At 35.8% G+C, this 25,290-nt stretch overlaps 1 pseudogene; it reads right to left on the reverse strand.

Moving 5' to 3' along the window:
* Positions 1-659: 659 nt before the first annotated feature.
* On the reverse strand, positions 660-2,006 carry LOC141485105 (puromycin-sensitive aminopeptidase pseudogene; annotated as a pseudogene).
* Between the last annotated feature and the right edge of the window lie 23,284 nt (positions 2,007-25,290).

Consider the following 25,290-nt stretch of genomic DNA (forward strand, 5'->3'; position numbering starts at 1 on the left):
GATTTTGCGTTTCAAATGGAGTCTCGTGTGAAGAAGCGCTAAATATGTTGCATAAGACTCACGCTGGTAATCAAAACTCTACAAATTTTGGTCCTAATGAACTACCCGTCATCGGGCTCTTCAACATCTTGAGCGATAATCGATATCAACACGCGATCTTCTGTCATATGTCACCTATATTTGGAATAGCGCAATCAAGAAATATGGAGAGTCGAAAGCTGTTGCGCTTGATATTTTTGAGGCCTTTCACCGTAAGTGGCATGAGAGTTTGCTGACCAAACTTTGGAACTTGTTGTGTCATTTTTGTATATGACTCCCCAGCTTCCTGAAAAAACCTTCTCTGCAAATGGCCGTCGATGGATATCTCTCACATACTTTTACCATCAACACTGGTGTTCCCCATCAGTCCATATTTTCTCCAACCTTCTTTTTTTTGTATATCAACGACTTATTGAATAAACCAAGAATCCAATATATTGCTTTGCTGACGATAACACTCGCCATTTCATTTGAATTCCAGGACAGCGGTTGCAGATGCACATCTTCACCGGCAGCAGGAAGCTGTATATTTTAATGATGATCTAGAATTGATTTCGAATATCGTTGATTGTAAATTGAAACAATATTTCATCAAGTATATTTCAAATAGAACTGAGGTATTATTTAATGGCTTCTGAATCCCTTTTCAACCAAGCCGTATTCAACTGAATTGTCTCCACTGATTGTTGAACGGTTCTTTCTAAACCAGGAGCCTTATGGGTCTGGAAAAAGTTTTCTACTTTTTTGGACATTTCTTCACTTGCAGAGTTTTCTGTGGGGTATTTCAATAATCTTGTGAGGAGATATCCACTGAAACGTTCCTCTAATTGACACCAATTATCTTTGAAAAATTTCCATGCGAAATTATTTCCTATGTTTGTTAGAGCCACTGACGCAATTACATATACAGTGTCCTGTGATCTAACCTCATCTGACATAGCAAATTCATGAACTTTCTGCAACAACTCTGGATCTTTGGCGGCTCCAAAAGATCGACTTATTCTATCCTGTTCTTCATGCAAATCTGTGGATCTGTATAATTCCAATAATTTCTGATACTTTTCTTCACCTCCTGCTCTAAGAATGGTCTTATAACAAGTACTACGAACGTCAGCTGAGAAGATTTGCTCAGACTTCAAATGAGACGAAAATCTGGTTTGTGCTTCTAATATTGAATCTTTGTCATCAAGCCAAACAAATCGACCCAAATCCAACCAAGCCTCTGATATAATTTACTCAGAAGTTACCTTTGATTCCGCTTATAATCCGATTCATAATCAGTATGTCCTTAAAGTTGGCCAATTCTACTGAGTTTGTTATTGATTGAAGTCCATACATTATAATCTGGTTCATTTTTATAAGCCTTAGGCAATTTGAGTGTTTCAACTGTACTATTATGGAGTGAGAGTAACCAGGTTCATTTCAATGTCACGGAAACCCTGGCGTCCGTTTTCTCCAAGAAGATAAATGTCTTCGAAGAACCAGATACAATAATGTTAGGACAGACAATTCCGATTTCTACTTCCATAAGTGTGTCGAGGTTGAAAATGGACACCAATATGTCTTAGCACAACCATGTCGCTGAAATTGAAAAGGCTGCTTTTCAAAAGATTGGAACACTGTTCCGAATCAAAAAACTGTACATACCTCAGCAATTTTTCATTCTTTATGAAACTCAGAGCAGACCTATTTTTGGTAAATTCTCATATATGGAGCTCCTCCCTTAAGCATATCCTGAAGCTACTAGATTCCATTCAGAGAAAAGCCATCCGCCTGATTGGAAACGCGAACATCACTTGCATCTTGATAGTCTGGAACTTCGAAGCAAGGTTGGAGATTTATCACTTTTTTATAAATACTTTAATGGAAGGTGTTCAAGTGACTTCGCACATTCGATTCCTCCAAAAGCGTTAATTGTTAGAAACACGCGACTCACCTCGAACTTCACTGCATAAGAAATCTTTCATTTGGAGAATTTTGTGTAGGTAGAATATAATTCCTTAGAACGTTTTTCCAAATAAATTAAACCTCCAGCAATTCAAATCCAACGAGAATCGCTAGTTTTGCACAGGACCGGTCTCAGAGCGCCCTAAAGACTTTTACTATAGAGCTTGTATGCTGTCCTTGAAAAAAAAAAAATATTAGTTTAGAATTATACGGCGTTCAAGGAACCGAATTCGTTGAAAAAACCAGATATGTGAAAATAAAATTCATGGATTTTGCCCCACGATGACGTACCATCTGTTAACACTGTTAACACTGTCCAAAGACTCAACAAAACTAATAATCATCATCGTTGTCATATACTTAATTACAAATTATATGAATACATGATAATATGACAAAACAAAATATGAAAGTCTGTAGACAAAAATGTCAGTTAAATGGCAGAGTTCAAGTCTGTTCCACAGAAGAGTTTTTCCAGTCAAACATACAATATGAATTTCAAGTAGATGCGCAAAAGGACGTGTGTATCAATGCGAGATGCTGATGCAGTTATTTGAATCAATCAATTTTTTATAGAAGATGCTTCAATTGATTTCTATTGCAAGAGATCTTTTCAAAATTTCATTTTCAACAAATTCCTTGAATGAAGTTGAATATTGGTCTTTATAACCCTATTTTTATTGAGGTCATCCTATAGAATATAATTCCAGATGGAATTATATTCACTAGCCAAGTTATATACTGAGTAAACGTACCATTGAAGAGAGTTGTTCAGTGACTTGGTGGAGTTAACATTGACTTGAATTTGATATTTGTATTATTTTTGTCCGTTCTGAATCTTTTTTCATGGTATACATTTTTCAAACTCAAATTATCACTTCGAGGCTTCTTTTTTATTTCGATATATGAGGTGAAAGGGAATTTTCAGCCAGTCCTGAAGTAGATCAAACAAAATACGTTCGAAAAATGTTTTGATAATTGGTTTCTTTGATGGCGTGAAGATATCATTTCGAAAAGAGACTGTTTCGAAGGCGATGAACTCAATTCGAATGAATAATACATATTTTTCGTTTTATTGAACAAATTCTCGATATTTTTTGACAAGTAAGACTAGATAACCTGATCAATATCAAAATACCTGTTTTCAGTCTGTTCAAATAGGCATTCAGCATTTCTGAAATATATCAAGTTTTGATTATACAGTGCATTTCTTTAATGTCCCCCCCTTTTTATTTTTTGAGCGAATCAACTCAAAAAATTGAGATTTTGGATAATGAAATTGATACATTAATACATCACATACAATACATAGATTAATCCCTTTTATCTGCCATATGGCAATTCAACCCGATGAAGTTCGTAAAGTTATTTTTTGTTCATGAAAAATTGAAGTGACACCAACCCTAACGTTTTCCAGGAAACATATACCCAATATCTAGAAAAAAATTACCGTTTGGGCGGGCAGGAATATTGAAAAACCATAATGTAGGACCTTTATTTATTGATCAAAATTCAACATGGGAACTGTTTGAATATGCTGGAAACTACTGTTGACCCTCTCATCACTGAAATCGTCAAAGCGAATCTTAATGAATTCGAAATGGATATTGTATTCGAACAAGTTAGAGCACCACTTCATTACTCCAGACAAGTAAGAAACCATTTGGATACTACTTTTCCCGGTCGTTGGATTGGTCGTCGAGGTCCTACAGAATGGCCAGCCCGCTCGCCAGATTTGACACCTTTGGACTTTTTCATGGGGCTATTTGAAGCAAAAGGTATACGAAACTGAACCAATTTCAATATTGAATATACGGCAGATGATAATAAATATTTGTAGAGATATTGACGTTACTGTGTTCGAAAATGTTCGGCGTGAAATATCGGATAGGCTGTTCATATGTCAAGAAGTTCAAAGCAACCATGTCGAGCATCTTCTGAACTGATCTCGAGCTTATTACTTCATATTATGTAGTTATGTTAGTATTAATGTTAGTATTCAGACAATTATTGGAAGTTCTGCCATTTTGTAATAGTTGAAGATATTGACATTATATTTTAGGGTTGTGAAGCATTTGTCAGGAGCTTCAAAAATATGTATCACAAGACCACCTTCTCCATTTTATGTTTTTCCCAGATTGCGCCCATTCGCGATCTTGAAAGTTTTATCTGTCAATTCCACTTCAAAATAAAGTATTCATGAAATAATTTCTTTATCCCAAATTTCAATTTTTTGAGTTGAGCCGTTCAAACAATGAAAGGAGGGAGGAAATGCACTATATATTTATCTGTTACTGTTAACTTTCACAATACTGTCCAAGTATTGATCAAGTCTGGTCGATATAACTGCTGACTTCTTGAAAGTTATACTTCTAGTTCTCAATGTAACAGCTGTTCATGCCATTAGCGATGATATATTTGGAATGAAACCTCTAAAATTCAGAAACTGGCACCTAGACTAATTGGAATTTATACTCGTCAGTTACTCTCTCTACCAGTTTTTTGTAATTTTGAAAAATTATATTGGCATTCAGTCAAAATTGTTATCTAGATGGCATGAGTATAACCGCTAGTTTATATGTAGGTTAGGTTATGTAAAAAGTAAGTGGGCCTATTCATTCCTCCACCGCAACAAGCAAGGGTTCATTGTGGCTCACACCTATCCAAACTCGACCAAATAAACCCAGCTTCTTGACGAAGCCGATTAGTTGCTCGGTAGGAGCCAAGAGCTTCCAACGCCGCTTGATTGTCAGAGAAACATTTTATTGACTTGTGTGTGAGGTTGGATTCTTTCAATCTCTCCACACATAATTCAAAAGCATTGTTCATATGTAACCCTATCAAATACTTTTAGCGAGATAATGATTTAAGACAGCTTTTTCATGACTGTACCTCTTCTATTGATGAGTTTCATAATCGTTTTTATTAGGTAACTGTTCTCAAAATTTCACCCGTAGTAAGTGGACATACTTGAAGACTGGCTGAAGAACTGGAGGAACGATTCCTTCAGGTCAGTCTCTGCTAACCCACACAATAGGTATATGGACTGCCACCTATCAAAAAACAACTACTCTGACAGCTGTCAGTGCAGGATTCTCCACAAAAAAAAATTCCTGCGTATGCTTCTGGCGATACAACTGTCAAAATTGATATTTCAACGACCTTCGTGTGTTAGCCAGGAGAGCAAGATTGGCCTGGACGAATTGTTCCTTTAGATAATTTGTTCTCAAAATATTTCAATATTCACATAACATATGAATTTAATGACTCGAATACCAAATTATTGATGAACTGCACAAATTGCAATGAACCTTATTGCAGAGGATATCATGATGAACCGATAATTCAATATCTCATTTCATCGTTTAAAAGATAATCCCTGATATATAGAGATTTTATTATCTAACATGAACACTCAATAAAAAATATCCCCTTGCTGTTCATTCTATTCCGGGCTTATTTTCAATGATGAAATGTGGTTCCAGTGAAAATCGCAACGTATGCATCAGAGGCAAGTATTAAATTTATATTTCGAAACTGTGCAAAATAGTGTTACCTCCAGTTTCAATTTCTATTCATTATTCATAAACCTAATAGTTTTGTGAGTGAATATATTTTTGTGGGTTACTCACTGGACACCAAGGACTTTGGAATATTGTACTTGATCAAAATCAAATGTTGAATGTAGACGAAATTCTTTCGGAATCTATGCATCGGTATATGGGAATTCGAAGACCACTTAGAAAGTGTGAAACCTCCTGATGCGAGCATTATTTGTAAATGGAATTGAAGCTATATTGACTCTGTTTCTGAATTAACAGATGTCACAATATCATCAACATAAATATTCGCTATATATTCGCTATTCGCTATATAAGGAGAACTTGTCTTACCAAAAACAACCTTGTTTTGTTCATAAACCATCAATGGTTGGCTGGGATCTGGTCTCCAGATGAAACGCTAAAAACGACGATCTCGTTGGTCAACTCTTATTTGCAAAAGCATTCTTTTCAGATCAGCTGTCAACACGAATTGATGAAGTCTGAAATGTATTAACACATGGAAAATATCTGCTTGTGATTTAGGGACAATAAACAGCAAGTCATTTAAGAAGAATAATGTGCTTGTTGGTGCAGAGGCGTTGAATACAATGCGTAGAGGTGTGGTTGGATCATGAGGACGATGGACTCCATGCACAGCATGCACGTTCAACCGAAACCTTATGTATCTGTCCATTTGGTGATGCAGTTCCACCCTGAAAATACTAATGATGGATTCTTATAAAGTCGGCGTTCAAGCGAAGTAAATTCAGCTACACAAGCATCCTTACATGAACCCAAAAGTTCATCAGGGAAGATGAACAATGAATGTTCCATCAGCGTTGCGAGTGTAAGTATAACCTAGTGTAGTTTCTTAAGCTACAGGACTATTTGCTGAACCTATTACTTTATGTGTGCCAATAATGAATGGCCAAAGTTCTGCTCCAATGAGTAAATCTACTCCAAGTGGTTCATTGAAATGCGTATCAGCAAGTGTTAGACCTCTCAGGTGCTTGAGGTATGCTAGTGATATAGGTGTAATCGGTGTTCACTCAAACTCTCGACTACAAGTACATGTGCTACATACCTGTGTACTGTCAAGGCGTGAATGAAATTTGAGGATTGTGCTGGCAGAGACATTCAGAGGATAAGAACTAATACCTTTCACGACACACGGTATAATTCCGTTACGAGCCCTAATTTGCGACGAGTCTTGTGTGTAATGAAGTACGAATCAAGGATATTTCGAAGTTCGTGGGTTTCACCATGTGAATTTTCAGCTAAAACAGTAACTGTGGCAAGTAAAATTGTTGAGGGCCCATTAATATCATGAAAACTGCCAGTAGAACAAAATGTTTGACAAGTATTTTCAATTGAAGTATGTAATAGCTTGAGCGGATGTAGAATTGAAAATTAAAGAATGTTCATTCCAAGATGCCCTTGAATCGATATTGGATGTATTGGAGTTGTGTAAATAGTGAAGTGTGCTGTGATGCTTCCTAGTACAACCTTGTATTTGACAGCCCCTACCAGACTGACAGAAGTTACTGGTATGAAAGTGCGACAGACGATCAAAAGAAAGTTTTTTAGATTCAACGTCAGTCCATCTATCTTCAGTTTTAATTTTTTTGTGCGTAGAGCAGTAATACAAAACATGGAATTCGTGTGAGGTACACAATTGACAGCCAGAAACCTTAACCTTGGGTTTTTGTGAGGTCATATTATGTATATCGTCAGAACTTGATTTTATTTCTCGCGCTAATAATGTGTAGTTGACGTTGGGAACCGATTTTGTCTGTGAAACATTTTTATTTGATGAATTCGGATGAGATTTCCCCATAGGAACTGATTTGGAACTATCAATACGCCCAATAATTTTTTTTGCTCCATAACAAATTTCAAAAGTGATTCAAATTTTGGTATTTTTGAGCTAGAACGATTACTGTTTTTGAATAATCTCGAAGTTACTTCATCCAACTTCCACAAACCCAAATGTAAAAATATAACTTCATCGAAATCACTTGAATTCACTTATTTGAGTGCGTTTATTGGTTCTACTAAACCGGAGAGAAATTTTTCTAATCCTTCTTCAGATTCAATTTGTAATGATTCAAATTTCAAATTTTTTTCTATGTAAGAAAAGCAAGTGCTCTCTTATCATCAAATCTAGGTGTTAGCGCTTTCAATTGATGAAATAAAAGCACAAACTGACCTAGCTGAACCCTCCAATTGATTGCATAACTGAATGAATAACTTTTTCAACATTAGTATGTCTTACATTTTCATGAATTAATTTTTTGAAAATTTCTTAGAAAGTTGGCCACTCTTCCCGTACGCCACTGAGTCTAGGTAATTCAATAGATTGAAATTTCGAATTCAAACCTTGAATACTAGAACCCCCATTTGCAGGAAAGTTCTCTTCATTCACTCTTTGTTCTAATGAAGTAAAAACTTCATTGGCAACACATACGACGGAACAAAATGGTTTTAGTTTCAAAAGAAAGGTAATTTATCTTATCAATAATTTCAATGAATTCTTTACGAACAATTGACATCGTTCTGGCTTTAATCTGGAATTCATAAACTCGTTTTTCATCTTTAGAGGTTTTTTGAAAGATCATAAATGATTTGCATTTTTCCAAAATACATTTCTATTTTCTTTTCGAGAATACCCAATTGTTTTTCTTCTTGGCTGGATATGTCACTATAAAACTAGCAACAATTTCAACCACTAGGAACAACAAAACAGTTCAGAATAACTGAATACGAGTGGAATGTAAATGCTGTTTCGATTATACGAAAAATGCAAATTTTTGATAATTTCAACAATGAGAAGTATTTTCACAGAACTACTTCCACGATAATCCGGCTCGAAGGACCATTTAATGTTTGTGCGATTGATAATTGCGTAAATAAATTGTTATTCAGATGCGATCAGAACTGTATATGATAACTCAGCCATCTGTCGGCATCAAGCGTTCTCTCCTTTCGTCTTTCTCTCTCGCTCTGGTGAGGTAGGTGATGAAAGGTGAGGAGAAGAAAGGAAAAGATAGGATTTTTTTTCCACTACTTGTTAACAGAGAATCATATGAATAATCGGACACGATTTAACTAGGTGGAACCAAGTAATTATTACTCTTTGATATTTAAAAACACTCTAAAACACTGATTTCAGTCCAATGTGGGGAAAAAGCTTTCCATACTTCTCCTTACAATATGCGATTGCGATATATATTTTTTCACTACTTTTTACAAACAAACATTTTATGCCAATTGCCTTGTTGTTTGATTCGAAGGGTGAAGCCTGGTTTAGACAACCATAAGGCCTGCGCATCCAAATAGTGTCATTTTAATACAGACAAGCCATGTCAGTCATTTGTGGTATATCTTTGTATTTCCAAAAAAAAAGAAAAGGTAAATTACCGGTGGATCCTTTTTTATTTACATGAAAATTCATTGAAAACAGATGAAAGTATTCAGCCCTTCAATAAGTACAAGAAACTCTTTATGAATTGGTAATTGATGATATAAAGCAATAAGAAACAAAATATTTCCTAGGAAAAATCCGTTGAAAAATATGTACTGTATGACTAAAATAAATATCAAGACACTTTTGAAGGCAATGATTTGTTTCAAATCATGAATCCACTCTACGAAATTACCAAAGGATGTGGTATTATATGAATCTATGAGAATGGTTAATCAACCTATAGCAAACTTTTTCAGTATCGTTTTCAAATGATAAATAATGTAATTTCTTTACAACTGCTCTAGAAATTAAATTTTAGATTTATATGAGAACTTCAGTATGGTATCATGAAGTTAATTACTGCCTGAATTATTTGACTCAATCTTTTATTCATTTCGCATATTATGAAGACCCTGTTCAAATGTACGAAGTAAATGGTGCAATCGCACTACAAGAAAATACTTTTGCCTTTCTGTTTCTTCATCTTTTCGGAATATTGTTGATATGTAATTGAAAACGACTGTTTCCACCTCACACTCTGGTCCAGTTCGAGTGTGATCTTTGTGGGTGGTTTTTATGTCGTCACTTTTTTTTTCTAAAGAATGTACACATTTTAATTATTATGTACGTTTTCATATGATACAAACATCTCCGAATGACCTACATATTTCAACTCAATGCTTCTTACTGAAGATTGTGAAAAGTTAAGGACACAAATAATTGTGAAAAGCAATGACACTTTCACAAAAAATGCCTTTCAACTTTTCCATTTGAAAATCAAACATTGAAATTTTATACCTTTGAAGCTCCTGAAATCAATTTGATTCTTAAAACACTCTAAAATGCATTTGAATTGCTAATGATTATATTCATCAGGAAGTTTTCCTTGAGAAATATGGATCAAAGTAAACTGAGCTTATGTAGCAGACCAGCTTTGGAGAAAGAGCTCTATGTTGTGATATTTATGAAGTATGAGAAGTTGCTTTGGTAACAACCTATAATGATATTTTCAATTCTCTGGAAGGTTCGTCAGGATACGACCTATATCGTCACTCACAGAGACGAAATTCATGATGTGCGAACGAAACCGTTCCAGTAGCACACTTACGGAGAGGTCGGTACAGAAAACGGAAAGATCGAATGATTCACTCATATTCATCCAATATCCGTACCTTTGCCGAACATAAACGCAAGATGAACTGCTTTGCGGACTCGACTTCGTTTGCTGTTTGCAAAGTGAACGCAGCTGCTTCCCAAGTTGTATTTCTTCCCTCGGGACACAGCGAAGTTATACATCTAAAATCCGGCAAATTTCCGTCTCCGCTCTAAGGTACGTATCGATTTTCCTTGCCGTCGTACTGGACACTTTTACCTCGATTCTCGAATTATCTAATGTATCATAATACGCCAATCAACTGTTGATTTAGATAACGAATGCTTTGGGTGGGAATATTGCAAATAGTTTAAGTTTTTTATAGTCCATTCGGTATCAACTGAGAGTGAAAGAAGTTCAAGAATGCAAACTTGCCGGTACATCTAAGAAAACAACATAGTTGTCTCAAGCAATTCATTGCAATTCATCCACAAAATCACTAAGACATTTCTATCCACTATGCCCCTTGTGGACGCCGCTAAGGAGCCATCAGAAAAGTGACCTCCACAAAGAACTTCAAAAGAGGCGGCCGATAGTGTTTATCGTATTGCGTTAAAAGTAGTATTAATAGACGTCGAACTAGGGGTATCAATATAAGTTTTCCAATGATTTATTATTTTGAATATTTTATTTTAAGAAGGACAATAAACATTTGAAATCGTTATTTATTTAGGTTTGTTGCCTTCTACAGATCTATAAAATAATCAGAATATTAAATTTAAAAATGAATTCAAATGTAGAATGGGCAAAAAATTGATAAAAATGTTTTTTGGAAGAAAACTATTTTGTTATTGAGTTGAATTTATAAAATTTCACATATGAAAATGAATATGTATAATCTTATGACGGTTTGAAGACTATCCATTTTCTTATTTGAACCTATTCAAATCAAAACATTATAATTTGTAGGTATAATCCATCTTTTGATGTGAATCAGTTAGTTATTATTATTAGTGACACTGATTTGATAATGAAGATGGATAAAGTCTTCGAAACGTCACCAGATAAGTATACGCGGTTAGAAATTTAAACATCTGAATTTCGGGTTGAACTGCGCTCAAAGTTTTGCATTGTTCGAAGTTTCAGCTTCGACTTTAAAGCTATTTTCAAGAAGTAGAAAAGTGTGGTTGTACTTAGAGACACACTTCAGAGTTTTGATGTTCTGATCGTGACAAAACTTTATTTATTGTCGGTATTTCGTTTTTTACGTAAAAAGAGTGTACTGTTCTCCTAATAAAAATCTAGACTTCTTCATCGATAAACACTTTCTGTCAGTGGATACTTTCGGCTCCAAAAAACTGTTGTTTCCTCAAAGTTCCTTAAGAATTTCAAAAGTTGTCAATCTATTGACACCGGCCATACTTACTTGAGCTTTTTTGCACTACTTTCTCTATACTTTTGATTGAACAAATCAAAATGAATAGATGAGAACTATTCTGATCATTAGCAATTTGATATCAATTTAAGGGCTTCTTCAGAATTTGGCACCCTTTTTGGTAACACCGTGAAAATAATAAAAAAAAAATCGCGTTGGTCCGTTTATTTATCGGATTGTTTGAGATGTAGGGGTACGATTTGCTGAAGATGAATGGATCTTTGAATTTGGTACTTCAGATCGTCGCGTCGTTTTGGCCAAGGGCGTATTTGAGTTCGTCTAGTTCCTTGGATCTTCTGCAGAAGGTACTCCACACATACAAATACTTCTGGAGGCTGGTGAAAACGTAACATATCTTGTAATGATTTTCTGCAGAATTGAAATTCGAACTTACAGACACATTTTTTCTTCCAATAACCTTGATCCAATTATGTAGTTATCAAAAATGGAAATGTTGGCCTTCGTCATGATCTTCACGTGAACATTTATCAATGAAACTATACTTTTCTATCCCTGAAAGTATCTCACGGTTCTCCCCATCAGAGCATTGCTTCAATTAGAGCAGTATTTGAAATTATGTAATCATAATTTGATTGCCGAAATTATCAAATTTGTTATAACCCACAACAATAATTCCATAATATAATATAACTTTCCTCATTAGAAAATCAAATTATAGAAGTAGGTTGATGTGATGCATAGAGTTTCGTTCACTATTTATGACTTTGAACATCGAGCTATGATGCAGAAATTGTGGTTATCACCGTGTAATGAAATTATAAGTGGCATTTGTATTGATCAATGATTTCTATCAATAGTAGGAAGGATAAAAATTGTAACTCTTTCATTTTACTTCAGTAAAAACATTTTTCACAAATATATTGACTAAATATACGAATGATAACACTTGTATAATAATAATAATATTTATTTTCCTTTTGACATCTAGAATTAATGAAATACAATAAAATAAAGTGGTTACAAAACGAAACAAAATACCACAAAAACTGGGTGACACAATAAAAGTGCTTGAAAATACATTGAACAAGCACAAACAAGTTAATCAAAAATTTTCTTTGAAATACTCATTTAGTGAGTAAAAACATTTCTCCAAAAGGAAGTCATTTGAAGCTTTTTTGAAGCAAAACAATGTCTTTGTTGCTTTTATAATTTCAGGAAGATGGTTATATATCCTAGATCCAATACAATTAGGAGAATTTGGAGTAATATTGAGTCTCGCATATGGAACGTGAATATAATTTTTTTGCCTTGTGTTCAATGTATGAATGTTGTAATTTTTATAAAATTTGTCAATATTCATAAATATATAGACGCATACTTCAAGAATATATAAGCTTGCTAGAGAAAAAATTTTATAAGAAGGAAAAATATTTCTACATGAATGATCATAGGAAACTCCTGCCATTAGTCTCAAAATTTCCTTTAGGCTAATGAAAACATCCCGTGCGTGGATACTATTACCCCAAAGATACAACCCATACCTCAGTCTTGAATATACTTGAGCGTTATAGAAAGTTATCAACTGATTTTGTTCCAGTACCTCTTTTAAATTCCTAAAAAGAAATGTAATGCTACCTAACTTTGACACTAACTGTTTACAATGAGATTTCCAGCTGAGAAATTCATCAACATATACACCTAAAAAATTAACGGTTCCTGCAGTACTGCCATTCGGTTCATTATCAGTTCTGAAAGTGAGTTTTTGCTGAAACGTTTTTTGCCTAGTATGAAACCTTACGATTTGTGTTTTCGACTGGTTGAAATTTAGGTCATTATCACTATTATAGTAGGCAATTAACTTTTCCATATATACATTGCATTTTTCTTCAAGGCGATCATCATCAAAATCTGATAGAATGAACGTAAAATCGTCTACGTATGCTGTGTACATTTCATTCCCTAAAACATTCTCTATATCATTAATGTAGAGAATGAAGAGGATTGGACCTTAAATTAATCCCTGCGGCACTCCCATATCGAGTATGATTTTAGCTGAATTTTTTGTTATTATCCCATCATCACATTTATATTTTATGCTCACATACTGAGTTCTATCCTGTAAAAAACTTGAAATCCATTGAAGTGCAACACCCCTGACTCCATATGTCTCTAATTTCATTTATAACTTATTATGATTGACACAATTGAAAGCCCTACTGATTTCGCGAAAGACTCCAACAGGGCTCTCGCCTGCCTCAATCAGGTTTACAATTTTTTTAAAAAAATCCAGACCAGCTGTTATTGTCGACCTATTCTTCTGGAAGCCACGCTGTTTATCATTCAAAATTGAAAATTTGTCTATGAATTTCATGAATCGATCTAAATAAGCATATTTAAATACTTTTTCAAAACTACATGGGATTGTGACTGGTCTGTAATTTTCAGGAGAATTAACGTTACCCTTTTTAAAAATTGGCATAATTTTTCCGATTTTGATACTCTCTGGAAAAGTTCCTGAAGTGAATGAATAATTTATCGAATATGTAATAGGTTTTATGATACATGATAAGACCTTTTTAAGAATAAAAATTGGCACATCATCAAAGCCTGAAGAATACTTATTTTTCATTCTCCTCAACAATAAGTTCAGTAATTCTGGTTCACAAAATGGATTGAGATGTAAAGTACTTGAATTAATATTCAACGAACTTTGAGCTATATATACCTTTGAGTTAGGCATTTGACCAATCAAATTTTTTGTTGAATTAATGAAAAAGTCATTAAAAATTGAAGCAACCTCCTCTGGGTGTTCTACTACTCTACCTTCAATATTTAATGTAACATTAGTAGATTCCTTCAGTTTATTGATTGATTCAGAAATGACTTGCCAACTTGCTTACTTGCTTTTGACTGATTTTCAGAGTTAACAATTTTTTTTTATAGTAATATTTTTCTGTTTTTTTCACTAATTTATTATGTTCTCTTTCTTTTTGGTTATAAATATGGATAATTTTAGCACAGTTCTTTTCTAGGACAAAAAGGTCTTTCAATTTTTGACTAGATATTTTCACTTCCTCGGTAACCCAATTCTTGGAGGGACATTTATTACTTTTATATTTAGTTTATATTCAAATCGAAATAATATGAGAGAGGACATTGTTAGATCAAGATCTTCAGATGATGTGGTGCTGCAGGTTTTTCCGGGTTTTCCTGCAGCTGAAAAAGCAAATGCGCCACTGGAATCAATGAAGTCGCCCCGGAGCGCCAATTAATTTTTATTGTTGTATTTATTTAATTTTTATCGTTGTTTTAACACATTGTAATAATTTCATAAATAATTATTGATAATATAAAAATATAGTGTAGAAATATTCGAAACCAGCATTAAAATTTGAAATTTCGCGAAGGTCTTTCCAATCCTCTTTCATCAATGCATTTTTAAAATTACCAATGTTTTGTTCACTAAAGTGTCTTCTCGTGTCTGAATAATTTATTTAATTTTTTGTGTTTTGCAGAAAGTCAAAAAGTACTGTTCTGTGGTCACAGTATACATTGTCTATCACACAATATGTTCCATAATTCACATCTGAAAATATTTGATCGATTGAGGTAAAGGATGTGTTTATGACACGTGTAGGACACGCTACCATTGGTGCAAGGTGATATGACGACAAAATCAATAACAAATTGTTGAAGTTCGTATTTTTAAATCCATCAAAATCAAAATCCCCACATGAAACGAAATTGTTATTTAGTTTATATAAAACATCCAACACATCTGATATTTTTGTGGAGAATATGTTTTTGTCTGCTGAAGGTGACCTATAGCAATTCAAGATACAAAAAGTTGTTCCACCACATTTATAGATACATCCACATATTTCAAAATGTTGCTCTAGACAAAAATCTGACAAGTCAATACTATCAATTACTAGGTCTGAACGAGCCCAAATTCCTACACCTCCACATTGTAACGCAGATCTACAATAAGAACTGACAAGTTTGAACCCATAAATATGAAAATCATTCACAACTTTCTGTTCAATGCCTGTTTCTACTAAGCAAAGAAATTTTATATTTTCAAGTTCATTAATATCAGTCAGTTAATGACTGATTTTGTCATTGTTCATGGTGTTTATATTATTCAACAGAAGATCAGGTTTAAACGTTACCGTATCACTTGTTCTTGCTCCTTCCTCTGAAAATATCGACTAAAGCAAGCTCCATAGGGCCAAACATCAGGATCCATCGCTTTTCGAAAGTTATCTTCAAAAATGCTGACTTTGAATGAATAATAACTGTTGGGATACTTAGGATTCAAAGTTTCACATTTGACTTCTGAAAGTGTGTTTCTACACTTTGGGTCCACTCTACTGACATGAAGATTTGCTACTGGACATTTATTACTTTTATATTTAGTTTATATTCAAATCGAAATAATATGAAAATATAGTGTAGAAATATTCAAAACTAGCATTAAAATTTGAAATTTCGCGAAGATCTTTCCAATCCTCTTTCATCAATGCATTTTTAAAATTACCAATGTTTTGTTCACTAAAGTGTCTTCTCGTATCTGAATAATTTATTTAATTTTTTGTGTTTTGCAGAAAGTCAAAAAGTACTGTTCTGTGGTCACAGTATACATTGTCTATCACACAATATGTTCCATAATTCACATCTGAAAATATTTATTCGATTGAGGTAAAGGATGTGTCTGTGACACGTGTAGGCCACGCTACCATTGGTGCAAGGTGATATGACGACAAAATCAATAACAAATTGTTGAAGTTCGTATTTTTAAATCCATCAAAATCAAAATCCCCACATGAAACGAAATTGTTATTTAGTTTATATAAAACATCCAACACATCTGATATTTTTGTGGAGAATATGTTTTTGTCTGCTGAAGGTGACCTATAGCAATTCAAGATACAAAAAGTTGTTCCACCACATTTATAGATACATGCACATATTTCAAAATGTTGCTCTGGACAAAAATCTGACAAGTCAATACTATCAATTACTAGGTCTGAACGAGCCCAAATTCCTACACCTCCACATTGTAACGCAGATCTACAATAAGAACTGACAAGTTTGAACCCATAAATATAAAAATCATTCACAACTTTCTGTTCAATGCCTGTTTCTACTAAGCAAAGAAATTTTATATGTTCAAGTTCATTAATATCAGTCAGTTAATGACTGATTTTGTCATTGTTCATGGTGTTTATATTATTCAACAGAAGATCAGGTTTGAACGTTACCGTATCACTTGTTCTTGCTCCTTCCTCTGAAAATATCGACTAAAGCAAGCTCCATAGGGCCAAACATCAGGATTCATCGCTTTTCGAAGTTATCTTCAAAAATGCTGACTTTGAATGAATAATAACTGTTGGGATACTTAGGATTCAAAGTTTCACATTTGACTTCTGAAAGTGTGTTTCTACACTTTGGGTCCACTCTACTGACATGAAGATTTGCTACTGTAGGAAAATTTGGCATGTGCGTAGCAAATGTTCAGCTCTCAAAGAACCAACAACAAAACAGAAAAACTAGAGGGGGTCGATGAGAAGGGGCAACGGTCGGCCTGAACCCAGCAAGCCCCCGTGAAAAACGCATATATTGCCATTCTCCAACGACAAAACGAAAGCGTTTTCGTAGATGACTTCATCAACAACGAACCTTGCACCATGCTACTAGATACAGGTGGGACGAGAACCATTCTTGGGCCAACTTTTGCCAAAACACCGGCTGAATGGAACTGTCAAGTTGGAAGCTACGCACCGCAACAGGGGAGCCAGTCACTGTACTTGGAAAACTACCAATTGAAGTGGTGTTGGGCAGCACTAAATTGAACCATCGTGCATTGGTGGCGGACATCGAGGACGATGCGATTATTGGAATGGACATAATGAATTCCAGAGAGTTCAAGCTGAATTTTTAAGTCGGCGTCCTACGTGTCGGCTGAGAAGAGCTGGTGCTTCATGGAAGAAGCGGAGAGATGATCACGGTCCTGCTGGCAGAACACGTATGCGTACCTGAGAGGGATGAAACCATCCTGGAGGCTCTCTTTGACGGAAGTGCGAGCAGTGGCAAGGTGTTAATTTTCGAGCCTAAGATACATGATGAGAAAATTGGACGAGGAATCGCGCTGGGAAAGACTCTGTTGCGTGTTGATGAAGGTGTCAGGGTCATGAATGTCAACTACTTTCCCGTGACCTGGAAGGAAGAAACAATGCTGGGGAATTGTTCGTCCATTTCCTCTGTGATACGGAGTGTTCGCAGTTCGGTTAGCCAAGCCAACCACTTGCCTAAAAAGTTAGAGAAGTTGATTGACATTTCCTCCAAAGTCATACCACCAAATCACCGATACAAATTAAGGGAGTTAGACAAGAAGTACTAGGAAATCTTCGATACTGGAGAAGAAAAAGGCAGCAGAACGAATGTGGTTCAGCACAAAAATGACCAAATGCCCGACCAATCCGGCAATTACCTAGAAGATTCCTTCTTGCCAAGGAAGAAGAGGCAGACGAGATAGTCAGCGATATGGAAAAAAAGGAGTCATCGAACCTTCTGACAGCCCCTGGTCTTCTCCAGTCATATTATCGAAGGAGAAGGACGGCTCGACAAGGTTCTGCGTGGATTATCGCCAACTAAATAACGTGACGAAGAAAGACAGCTACCTTTTTCCAAGAATCGACGACACCCTAGACACGCTAGCCGGCTCCACAATTTCCTCGACTTTGAATTTGAAGTGTGGATACTGGCAAGTTGAATTGACCTCAGAAGATCGAGAAAAGACAGCTTTCACCATCGGCTCAGGATTGTGGCAGTTCACGGTTATGCCATTTGGGCTTTGTAATGCACTTCGACGATATAGTCGTGATCGGAAAATCGTTCGACGATCACTTAAAAAATCTGGAGGAGATTTTCATGCGTCTGAGAAGTTCTGGATTGAAACACAGTTGAGAATTGGCCCATTCTGAAAGACATACATCAGCTCCGGATATTCCTTGATTTGTGCACCTACTACCGCTTATAAGTGTTGGGGTTTGCCAACATCGCCAAACCATTGACTCGCCTTACAGAAGGACAGATCCCGTTCCAGTGGTCCAAGACTCAATTAAGAAGTTGAATAGAGCTTTGATCAACGCCCCTGTTTTGAGTTATCCCCTACCGGACGTAAAGTTCATTTTTGACACGGTCGCCAGCAACGTGGGACTTGTAGCAGTCCTTCTTCAGATGGACAGGAGAAAGTTATTGGCTACTTCAGCAGAACGTTCAGTAAACCAAAGCGCAATTATTATGTCAGAAGACGAAAGCTGTTGGCCGTTGTCAAAGGTGTAGAACATTTCTACAAATACGTGTATGGAAGAAAATTTCTGTTGATAACGGAACATGCAGCACTCAAATAGCTTCTGCAGTTCAAGAATCATGAGGGCCAAGTAGCGCGCTGGATTGAAATACTTCAAGAATTCGACTTCGAAATCGAACATCTGCCATAAAAACGCAGATGCCCTGTCACGGAGAATATGCCTCGATGACTGCTCACACTACAAACGAGCAGAAAACAAAGAAGCTGTAGACGACCACTGGTAGGACAATTAGACCAAGAAAGACCAAGGGAATGACCCAAATCTTGGTTTAGTCCTCGGATGGAAGAAAAGTAATCGTAGATCATCGTGGCAGGAGTTAGCAGGCTATTCGCCAGCGGTTAAGTCCTACTGGGCACAATGGAATCCCCTTAACTTGAAAAACGGAATTCTGAAGCGGGTGTTAGAGTCTGAAGACGGTGGAGAAGAAAGGCGCCAGACAGTGGTACCCAGAAACAGACGACGGAAGGTGCTCAAAGAAATCCATGATGGAGTCATTGAAGAACATCTGGGAGTAACGAAGACCCTCCAGAAAGTAAAACAACAGTTGTACTGGGGTAATCATCAAGCCGACGTCAAGGACTGGTGCAGAAAATGTGCTGCATGTGCTGCCAGTAACGGACCTCGGATTCGACCGAAAGTTCCAATGCGCCAGTGTAATGTGGGTAGCCATGGACTACTTCGGTAAGTGGTCAGAAGCTTATGCACTGCCCAACCAGGAAGCCTTCACCGTCGCTGACGTGCTGGTGAAGGAATTGATATGTCGATTCGGTGTCCCATTGGAGCTACATTCGTACCGGGGCAGAAAGTTCAAGTCCAACCTGTTCCAAGAAATATGTAAACTGTTGGACATTCGAAAAACCAGAACCACAGCCTTACATAAACAGTCCGATGGGATGGTGGAACGAATGAATAAGACCATAAACCGCCACTTGTCCAAGGTAGTCTCTGACCATCAAAGAGACTGTTGGCCTATCATTCGAGTCAACCGGCCAAACCCCTGCCAGTATTATAATGGGCCGAGAGCTGCGGCTTCCTTGCGATCTGAAATTTGGGTCGCCGCCAGAACAAGACACTGCGGGGGAAGAGTACGTCAGCCGGCTTCGGCAGAGAATGGACTACATCCATGAACGAGTCCGGAATGTTAGCGATAGGATGAAGAAATCCTATGACATCAAGGCGAATGTTGAAGGATTCGAAACCGGTGACCCTGTTTGACTGTACAACCCTAAGCGACGCCGTGGTTTATCACCGAAGATGAAAAATGACCTCGTCTACCGAATCCATAAGCCACCTCGAGGAAAGCCTAGGGTTGTCCATTTCAATAGACTGGCTCCTTATGCTGGAAATCACGACCAAGTTCGCGCCCTCAGACCACCAAAGGATGAAATGACGTTTCAGAAGTTCATGTCATTATACTCGAACGGACAGAAGGTCGTAAATGGGGTAACTCAAGAAGAGCCATGAGACCTTTTCAAGGTTTCAGTTGATTGAGCACTAGCTCACTGCATGGCAGATGATCTCCAAATGTCCAGAAGTATCGCTGTGGTATTCAACAAGAAATTCGGTCAGCTCCAAACATTACGAGAACAGAATCCTGAAGTCGGAGGAGTGCTACAGTTGAAGAAGGGTCAGAGAAACATCTTCTACTTGGTGACCAAAAAGCATTCTCGAAACAAAACTGTCCTATGAAGATGTCTGAAAGAGTCTTACCAAACTGAAAGACACGATGTTCGACCAGAATCTCGTGGACTTGGCGATCACGAAATTAGCCTCTGGGCTTGACGGGCTGGATTGGAAAATTGTGAGAAGCATGTTGGAAACCATATTCAGATCCAGCGGCATCAAGATTGTGATGTTATGTAACCATCTTCCACGACCGAGCATGAATACTGTGGAGTGTTACTTCCATCAAACTTCACAGTGCAGATATGGAGAGTCTTGCAGGTATCGACACAAGACAAGGATGACATTTCGGGGCGAATCGCTTTTAAGAAGGGGGCAATATAACGAATTTGAAGCCACTTGTGACCCATACGCCAACCGATTCATCGGATAAATACATGACCCACCGCGAAAGAATGCAGTCTGAAACCGCAGGAAAATTCTAGGCGAGTACCGAACAGACTACAGAATTCTACCATGGATCTCTACCAATATACAAGGCCGGTTCTCGTTCAGAGTGGCCAGTTGAATTCAGAAAGTGAATCGAGCTGTTAAATAAAGTTTAAATAAAATTCAATTAGTGGAAATAAATCAAACGTTAGTTGCTAAGTGTTGAATATAAATTAGTTTGTGATAGTGAAATATTGTTAGAAATAAATTTGTTAAAGACAGTGAATTCTTTAATTTGTCACAGTATACAGTATAGGTATCTGAGTTTAGTGTGGCAAGGGAGATAGCGTAACGCCGAACCAGTGGGAAGATAATCGCACAATTGCTTGCTCATGACGACCCGTCGCCACGGCATGCGTCGCTACGCAGGCAATCGGTTTCTCGTGGAGCTTTAGATGTTTCACATCGAAATACAACACGTGTTTTGTCATACAGTGGCTACTTCAGGCGTGTCTTTGAAGTGAAGACGATATTGTATTGCGAAACTCGTGTTGCGTTTTTGTCAAACGGTTTTGTGAAAATCTCGCAATGAAGTCATATACAGTTTATACTGAACAATCACGATGAGTTTCCTGCATTACGTCGTACACTCCAGTCATTCATTTCTACGATATCTGTTCTGAAACTGCTTGGCACATCCGAGGAAGCGAATTAAATATTCAAACGAATTCAATAGTTTGTTCATTATTCATAAGTATATGTAGTTGCTATTATTCAATTTTGCTCATCTCATGATAGGTAAAAAACCAGAAATGCAACACGCTTCTCGAAATGCATATCACCAACCAAGTTGGTGTCTTCAGGACATGAAGAAAACTATATTCTTCATTTTCGATTTTGTTGCTGGATATTCATAGTATTCAAAAAACACTTCATTGTGAGATTTTAACTAAACGGTTTTACAAAAACGCAACACGTGTTTCGCCATACAATGGCTTCTTCGGACATGTCTTCACTATAGTGGAATCTCACAATAAAGTGTTTTTTGAATACGTTAGCTATGGATTTTCATCGGCCAATTCCATCATAGATATTCATTGTTTTTGATTGAAGATATGCATTTTTTACAATCGGCATTTTTTGTTCTGGACAAACACAAAGGGCGTTTTTTGTTTGTATAAGAACCTAACAGAATATCTGTTCAGTCATAGAAAGCGTTTTAATATACCTGCTACCCAGCCTTCTGAAAATAACACAGTGTCACCATTGAAATCTGCAACATATGGGAATTTTTTATCATCAAACTCACATAAAACTGTATTTTGGTGTTGGTTTGTGCTCAAAATTAGACTAGTCAGTACATGTCAGAATTAAAATTTTTTTCGAAGACAATTCAGAAATGTTATTCCTTCACACAATTTCAAAAAAAGTCATTCAAAAAAGTTATTGCTTCTACAATTTTATGGCAGTATACCAAAGTTCATCGATTTATGATGAATCATTTAGAAAAAACATCGATATATTCAGTTCAAATTAATTTATTCGTAGGCAACATATTGAGCGAGTCATTTTAAATGTGAATTTCTATTATTTGAAATATGATTCACAAGAAAATTGTGATTTGAAAAAATATTTGTATTGGAATTCATAAATAAGAGTACAACTGTGTCAAGTCTGAATAACTTTATGTTTTTTTATAGCAAAGTCCTAATTTTTCCTTAAGTGCATATAACTGAAAAACTCAGGAGAATTGAAAAGAACTAAAAAAATAACCTTAATCTCAACTGTATTGCTCTATCTTGAAGAAAATTAAATACTACTTGGTTAAATTACTGAGGTACTGGAACTTTTGATATATATCCCCAATCAAATCGATTGGGGATATGTATCATCACATCATATCAACCCGTAATATCATATTTTCTCCCAGACAAAATATTAAATTTTGATTGAATCACTTATAAGAAGGAGGGTATTAGGAAAATTTTATTCAAAAAAAAATAGGGGTTAGGTACAAATCTAAATTCATGAATACTCAGAAAGAACGTAATTCAGATTTCCAATTATGGTTTTTTCTTGGTTTCAAGAAGAGAAAAAAAAATTGAGTTTCAAGTAACACTTTGTGAACAAATTAAGCAACCTTCTTTTCAAATAGTACAAATGAATTATCCAAACTGCCGATGGTGGTCCTAAGAAAATTCTAGTTTTTGTTTTCGAATGCCGAAATCAGTAGTCATTGAAAACCAACGACTGTTGTGGAGTCTTGACAATCCAATTGTATGTCTTCAAAGTTTATGGTACCAGCTTCATTGTGCACCAATATATCGAGCTGTCGCTGTGAAGTAATGCATAAGTCAAATGTTCTGATGTAAAGTTATAGCATAGGGATCATTACTTGCTATCCCGATTCAACAGCATTGGATTTTCATATGAGGTTATATGAAGAAGAAATTTCATAAAAGTAGACCATTTACTGACGTTCAGAATTTTTGGAGAATACAATCAAACAGTGGTATACAAATATGAAACCCAAATTTATAAGGATTCCCATTGAAGACGTATGCAGAACAATCGTCGTATTAGGCCTGAAGAATGACATATTGAAAAATAGGCAGTGCATTTTCCAGAACAATACATATATTGTGTTATTCAATCAGGTACCAAATTCCATTTTCAGTCATATTGTCACTTGAAATTCATCACTTCATTTGACGAATTTTCAATTTTCTAGTCATACCTTTTCAAAGAATGGTGGAACTGTCATGGATTTGTGACACTTCTGCTAGATTATTTTTATTATCATTCTACTTTTTTTCAAAACTGACTCCCAAATGATGTGAATTGACTTGAAATCAAACCACATGACATGTTTACGAATGAGTAATCATGAAATGAATATATCGATTTTGTCCAAATGAACGCGTTAATCATTCAAAATCATACATAGGTTAAAATTTAGTGTATAATCTGTGAAAAAACAACTCTTTCAAATGCATTTTTTCTGGAATTCCGTGAAGAAAAGATAATCTTGATGAATTTTTCATTATTCACTTTTGATAGATACTGACTGACAATCCTAGTCCTATTTGAAGCATAAACTAGTGCCAAAGTCCAATTTCATTTGAGATTTTATTAAAAAAATCTCATATGTGGCCGACTTCAATAGTAGCTATGTAGATAGATATTTGTTTTAGTGCATATATCAGCAAATAACAAATAAATTAAAACAGAAATATGAGCACAAGGTCCTGTTACTCAGCAAAAGTGTTTCTTTGTGAAAAATCTTCGGCATACTAATTGGATTAACTTTTGATCCAGATACCTTGTCTTTGATTCTAGGAGAAGAAAGGAGACAATCGCATTTGAGTCTGACTTCACTCTTGTGCCATTTTTGGCAAATTTCCTTTGCTACTGTTATTATTGTTCGGTTACCAGCTGGACTTTCCTGAATCCAATCTGACATTGTTGACCAGCATAAATCACGTGATTTGTTTTTCACCATGGGTTATAATCCACAGTTTTCTGAATATTGGTCTGAATATCCTGATGATGACTGATGACTGATGAGCTGAATCCAATTTAATTAGGAAGAGTCTTCCTTAGAAGAAGATGTGGAATAGTCTGAGAGATTTTGTTGTAACTACTTTGCCATCAACCAAATTCAATTCATTTCAGAGACATATATTTGAATAATTCCAGCTCCAACGATTTAACATCGATTCATTATTTTATACAAAGTGGAGGATGAACATTGAGCCACTGTATGAAATGAATCATCGAGAAGTATTCAAATGTTGTTTATAAGTTTACATTGTTGGTACTTTGGTATCAGAAACGGGCACCCAATAGAAATATTACGTAATATAATGTTCTATTCATTTTACACAGTGAAAATGATATTTCCCAAAAGGGCAAGAGTAAAATCTACCATATATGAGGTCCAGTGAAAAAATTAAACAATTGATTGGTTCATCTTAACGAATATCACTAATTTTCCAAACACAAAATCAATCCTCGACTTTCAGTCGAGGAGGTTCAGTAGTGTAGACTTGTAGATCAAGAGATCTCAGAGTGTGTTAAAATAATCCCTCAGAACAGTGAGTTTTTCACTCGGTTCATAAAAAGAAATAAAATCATGAAGGTAATAAGGTCTATAAATAACGTGACGGGGTGCTTTTCTGGTTGATATCAGTAGCGTATCGTAGAGGTGAACGGAAATATATAATTTTTGCAGGAATAGATTCGAAAAATTTTTTTTTGTGTAAGCCTGTGTGATGATTTTCATCACAAATTTGCAGCATGACGAAATGAAAAACGGAGTTATAGTTGAAGTTGTAATGGAATAGTAACAACATGCGAAATATTCATATTACAGTTCT

The sequence above is a fragment of the Leptinotarsa decemlineata genome, unplaced genomic scaffold (assembly GCF_025532065.1).
Source record: "Leptinotarsa decemlineata unplaced genomic scaffold, Ldec_3_MD MMD2_tig00026307_RagTag_RagTag, whole genome shotgun sequence".
NCBI lineage: Eukaryota > Metazoa > Arthropoda > Insecta > Coleoptera > Chrysomelidae > Leptinotarsa > Leptinotarsa decemlineata.